Raw genomic sequence first — 6141 nt, forward strand, 5'->3', positions numbered from 1 at the left:
TCTATCTGCATTCCCAGGTCATATGGGGCATTTCGCCACTATGAGGACAGGAGGCTGAGCTGAGTGGGTCTCCTTTGGGTCTGATCCAGCAGCCTGCCTCTTATTATGGAACTTCCAGGCCCAGAGGCAGTCTATCTGGATCCCTAGGTTTAGTGGGGTATTTGGCCACTGTGAGGCGGACATGATAGGGGTCCCCTTGGGCCTGATCCCACCCCCTCAGCCTCCACATAGGAGTGAGGGTCTGATCCAGTTCCCAATCTGCGATGACGGCGTCTTCAAAAAATGTATTTTAATATGCAGTTTTATTTCACTATCTCGGAGGCGTTGCCATGGAAATGAACAACAGGATCTGTTCCATCAGATCCTCAGGATGCAGATCCGTTTAAAGCAAAGCCATGAAACAAGCAACCCCCAAATGCTCCAGTGACCGTCACCCCAAAGAGAGCGACCCCAAAATAACTACTGGCGCCACCAAGTCCCTCAATTTCGCTGTGATTCCTGCATTGCCGGGGGTTGGACTGGATGACCCTTGGGGTCCCTTCCCACTCTACAATCCTATGTCACTTGTGGTAAGAATGTAAGTTGGTGCGAGATTTCAGGGGTTCAATTTCCACAGGAATGATCATCCTAGAAACTATCATTTGTTGCCCAGAATTAACAGATTGTTTTTTAATCAGGGGTCATCAACCATTTTCAGCTGTGGGTCTACCGTCCCTCAGGGTCTACCGTCCCTCAGACCATTTGGTGGGCCGGACTATATTTTTTTTGGGGGGGGGGGGAATTCCTATGCCCCGCAAATAACCCAGAGATGCATTTTAAATGAAAGCACGCATTCTACTCATGTAAAAACACGCTGATTCCCAGACCATCCGCGGGCCGGATTTAGAAGGCGATTGGGCCACATCCGGCCCCCGGGTCTTAGGTTTTGCCTACCCCTGTTTTTTAATGATACCAATTATCAAAATAATTGGTCTCATCTTCGATCTTGACAGCTCAAAAAGTAATTGCAACTCAGGGGGAAAGAAGCCCAAAATCTTACACAGGACACTTGGTCCCAGTCACTCACAGAGAAAATTAGGCGTAATTTGAGATTTCTATGAGGACTAGAACCCCCCAGGCACTTTCTATATGGTTTTGCATTTCTTTATTACATTGGATAACGCTAATAAAAAGGAATTGGTTGTTTTAACCGATGTGCAATTGGACTTATTCTGCACGCCAGTTTTACAGTTTCCAGTTCAGTTTTCACCTGCGATTACAACAGCTTTATAAAGCGAAATAAGAAAATCCTTACCAATAAAAGAATAGAGGTTGGCACAGTTTAAAAATATATATGTACATTTACTCCAGCCTGTGCTTCTGCAGAGGCAAGACCAGACCTTTGACCGCCCCACTGCAGACAGGGCCTAGCAAACATTGCGCACCTGGGGGGGACAGGTTAAAAAGCCACCTGTTCACACACAAAAAAGATATATATCTGCAGAAATATATTCCATCCAGGTGGCAGAGAGATAAAGAAGACAAAGGTTTCTTCCTTGCAGCAAATTCGGCCTGGGAGAGGTTCCTGCAAAAAATTACCTGTCCAGGTAAGGAGCAGGGAAGGAAAAGAGGTTCGAGGATGCACCTGCGCTCATTTTAAGGTTTGATGTTTTATGGATGCTTTTATATTTTGCAGGAAGCCACCCAGAGTGGCTGGGGAAACTATTATTATTATTATTATTATTATTTCCCCCATTTTGTTCCCCAGAAAGAAGCAACTGGTGCTTGGGCCCCTGGCAGGATGGCTAGCAGAAAATGCACCCCCACCTCTGTCCTCCTGACACCAGTTTTGGCATTTGCAAAGGGCCAAAAGGTGGGCAGGATGAGAAGCCAGTCCTGACCGGGCGCTGCTCATCTCGTGCAATGGAGAAAGGCAGACAAGTTGGCACAGGTCCAAAAACAGAGCAGCAGCATCGTGACCATTTCAGGCCTTTGCAAATGGGATCCTGACCCAGCCTGAACTGCCCCCTCCACACACCCCTTTCTCAGGTGCAGTTGGCCCTCCATCGCTGCCTTATTTTTGCAGGATCTCAACCCATCTGGCTACGCAGCCAGACATGGCTTGGCCACAGACAGCACCCACAGACATTTTTTTTTACACGCACACATACATATATAATTTACACACACACACACACACACACACACACACACACACAAACACTACTCAGGAAAAGCACCTTCCAAAATATTGTTGTTGTTATTATTATCATTATTAAGCTTCCTTCTCCATTATTCATGAGAATGGATACAACACCTTCGCCCAAGCCACAACAACGCATCAGGCAAGTTCATGCAATGCCCTGCAAACATGCAATGGAAAATATATATTACCGTAATTGTTTTTCTCCCAGGGTGGGATTCTGTTTTTTTGCGCTGTGTGTGCTGGGTCATAATCAGAACCAAGAAATTTGGGCGCAGCTTCCCCCACCCCCCAAAAATTAACCCACAGCGTCCGCCTCTTGATAAGGCTAATTAGGGTTTTTCTTTATCTCCCCCACCCCAATTAAATATTGCAAAGAGGGGTCTTGGGGTGTGGTGGCCGGATCCACCCCCGCCACCTCCCAGATCTTTGAAATTCTTGCCTGGGCAGTTTTATTGCAAAGCTGCAGGGCTCCCCCCCCCCCAAAAAATTGCATGGGTGTGCAAAAGGTGGTTGATAATAATACCAGGCGGGGGAGGGTGGGGGGTAAATGCACTGACCTGTTTCCACCCCTCGGCACCCCCGGCACCTGCTCCGCTCCCCTCTTTCGTTTTTGCAAAAAAAAGGGGGGGAGGGAAAAGGGGGGGAGGAGAAAAGGCTGCCCCCCCCGCACTGCAAGGAGGAGTAGGAAAGGGGCGGGGCTCCGATGAAAGGAAAGTGGCTCCTGATTGGCTGCCCCGCCCGCCAGCAAACGCTGCTTCTGGGCTAGCCTCTCCCCCCCATCCCAGCCAACCCGGGCCCAGGAAGCTCATTTGCATATTTAAAGAGGCCGCATCCCTATTCACTGGCTTGTAAACTGTCATTTTTCGGACAGCGGGTAGCGTAGGGAGAGAGGCAAAAAATGCATCTCTGTCCAACTGCACAAAGCCAACAATACAAAAACCCCTCCCCAAGAACTACAAAATAATAGGGACTTAGAAGCATAGAATTGTAGGGTTGGGAGGAACCCTGAGAGTCATGTAGCCCAAACCCCTGCAAGGCAGGAATCTCAGCAATTGTATTGAACCTGACCTATGTGCGAGAGAGGAGGAGCCACCCCATTACAGGCCCTCCAGGAACCACCAAGAAATCATAGAATTGTACAGTTGGAAGGGGTCCCCAAGGGTCATCCAGCCCAACCCCCTGCAATGCATAGCTGTCCCATGTGGGGATCGAACCTGCAACCTTGGTATTGACAGCACCAGGCTCCAACTGAGCTAGCCAGGCTCATAACATGATGGATCTCTCCATCCACACCAGTGGCATAACAACCTATGTGGCTTGCACTTCAGTCCCACATGCAAACACACACACCCCAGTTGGCCTAAGCCAGGACTGAGCCTCGTCTTCCAGAGCTGCATCCCCAAGATAGCAGGTAGCATCCTGCATCCTTGCGAGGCTCAACTCAGCACTGCAGGCCTCGGTTTCAGAAGACGGAAAAGGCCCAAGTTGCAAAAAGCAGGCCAGAAGGAGGAAGCTCAGAAAAACAGCAGGTGCGATTAAAAAAAAGAAACCAACCCACAAAACAAAGAACTTGCTTGGCAGAGGAAGGCAGTTCGTCATCTCCTGTGTGAAACCAGAACTTGTTCTGCTAGGACAATGAATGCCTGTGATGGTCAACAGTGATGCAGTGAAAAGCCCTGGTTTAGATCACAGAATAGAATTGTAGAATTGCAGAATTGAAAGGGACCCCAAGGGCCATCCAGTCGAACCCCCTGCAAGGCAGGAATCTCAGCTAACACATCCCTGACAGATGGCCATTCAACCTCTTCTTAAAGACCTCCAAGGAAGGAGAGTCCTCAACCTTCCACTCTTGAACAGCTCTTACTGTCAGAAAGTTCTTCCTGATGTGGAGCCAGAATCTCTTTTCTTGTACAGTAACTTGAAGCCATAGGTTCAAGTCCTGCCCTCCAGAGCAGCAGAAAACAAGCTTGTTCCCTCTTCCATGTGACAGCCCTCGAGATTAACATACCCAACTCCCTCAACTGCTCATCAGGCTTCGCAATCATCCTCTGCTCACATTCCAGCATGTTAGTTTGGCAATCTCCTCCTTAAATCGTGGTGCCCAGAACTGGACACAGTATTCCAGGTGTGGTCTGATCAAGGCAGAATAGAGTGGCACTATGACTTCCTTTGATGTGGACACTAGACTTCTGTTGATGCAGCCTGGAATAGTGTTAGCTTTTTTTTGCTGCTGCATCGCACTGTTGACTCATGTTCAGCTTGTGGTTCACCAAGACCTCTAGATCCTTTCCCCATGTACTACTGGCAAGCCAGGTGTCCCCCTTCCTATATTTGTGCATCTGGTTCTTCCGGCCCAAGTGCCAAACCTGACATTTGTCCCTACGAAAATTTGTTAGTTTGAGCCCAGGTCTCCAATCATTTTGAATTTTGATTCTGTCTTTTGCAGCATTCCCTCCCCGTTTGGAGCTGTCTGCAGATTCGATGACCATCCTCTCGATTCCTTTGCCCAGGTTGTTTGTAAAGATGACACAATCAAGATCGAGGCAAAGCAGAATTAAATGGGGCAACCTGAAGGCTCCATCGATTAATGGGTTAGATCCGCCTTCTTTCTTTCAGGGTTTTTTATATCTCCAAAGGGCTACCTCCAACTTTTAAAGCTAGCTGGTCTGGAATCAAACACAAGCACACACACCTCCCCAAAGCATTGCTTCTGAACCTGATCCATTTACTCCCGAGGAAGTCCCTATCAATGAACTCAAGAAGCTCCCCCTTCCTTTGCTTAAGCCGGCCTACACAGACAGTAAAGAAGGTAGCGTAGGATGTCTGCACAGGTATGGCAGGTGAGGCAAGTCCCTGGTGGTCCAGCCTGGGGATGCTCTGAAACAGCATCTCTTCCACCCAGGCAGTTGCCATGGCAACAAACTCTCTCCCCCCTCCATCCCTTCTTCCTGCGCAACCAATAGCAACAGAGCTATTAAAGGACACAAATGGGGAAGGGAGAGCCATGGACTCAGTCCAGAGCATCTTCCCTTGGTAGCGGTGGGTGGATTTGATGCCACTTGCAGCTCCCCCTCCCTTGGCAAGAGGTGCAAGAATCATAGGACTGTAGATGGAAGAGACCTCAAGGGTCATCCAGTCCAACCCCCTGCAAGGCAGGAATATTTCTGTCCAACATGGGGCTCCAACCCACCACCCTAAAATTGAGAGCAAGCACCAAAAGAGCCTGCTGGATCAGGCTAATGGTCCATTTTGCCCAGCATCCTGTCTTCACATTGGCCAACAAGCAGGATTCGAACACAAGAGCAGCTCTGCCCTCCTCCAGTTTCCAGCAACTGGGATTCAGAAGAATCGCAAACAGAGCCACCCTGGCTAGTAGCCATCTGCTCCTCCATGAATTTGCCCAAGTTGTGTGTGGCAGAGTGTTCCACAGTTTGATACTGCGCTGAGGGAAGGACTTGATTGTAAGCATCCTGAAAAAAAGAATGCATCAAGAATAAAGTTGTACCAGTAAAGATTGGCTATTAGCTGTGGATAGCTCTCTTTCATGAATTTGGCCAATCCTCTTTTAAAGCCACCCAGGTTGGTAGTCATCACTACTACTACTTCCAAATGGCTACTAACCTCCAAATACCAAAAACCACAGGAGGGGGGGGGAAGAGAAGAGTTGCTATTTTATTCACGGCTGGCTTGTGGGCTTCCCTTTGGGAGCATGTGGGTGGCCAATGTGAGGACAGGATGCCGGACCAGGAGGACCCCCCAATTTTGCCTGATCCAGCTACATCCAGGCCCTTCTAGTGGAACCTCCAGGTCCAGAGGCAATCTACCTCAATTCCCAGGTTCTGAGAGGCATTTGGCCCTGAAAATGTGCAATCAGGCTTTTTCCCTAGGGACACCCGAGCCGCATTCCCCGCTCTCCCACCTCAAAAGCGAATGTTAATTGCAGCTTTGCCCCTTTT

The 6141-nt window shown here is 48.9% G+C and overlaps 1 protein-coding gene across 3 annotated transcripts in view; it reads right to left on the reverse strand.

Moving 5' to 3' along the window:
• The window catches only part of FCHO1 (FCH and mu domain containing endocytic adaptor 1), a 50404-nt gene extending 47596 nt beyond the window's left edge, over positions 1–2808 (reverse strand). For all 3 annotated transcript variants that reach the window (XM_035119339.2, XM_035119338.2, XM_035119332.2), the window contains exon 1: positions 2743–2808. The gene's annotated coding sequence lies outside the window, so the exon portion shown is untranslated. The remainder of the gene's footprint in view (positions 1–2742) is intronic.
• Positions 2809–6141: the final 3333 nt, after the last annotated feature.

The sequence above is a fragment of the Zootoca vivipara genome, chromosome 6, assembly GCF_963506605.1.
Source record: "Zootoca vivipara chromosome 6, rZooViv1.1, whole genome shotgun sequence".
Lineage (NCBI taxonomy): Eukaryota > Metazoa > Chordata > Lepidosauria > Squamata > Lacertidae > Zootoca > Zootoca vivipara.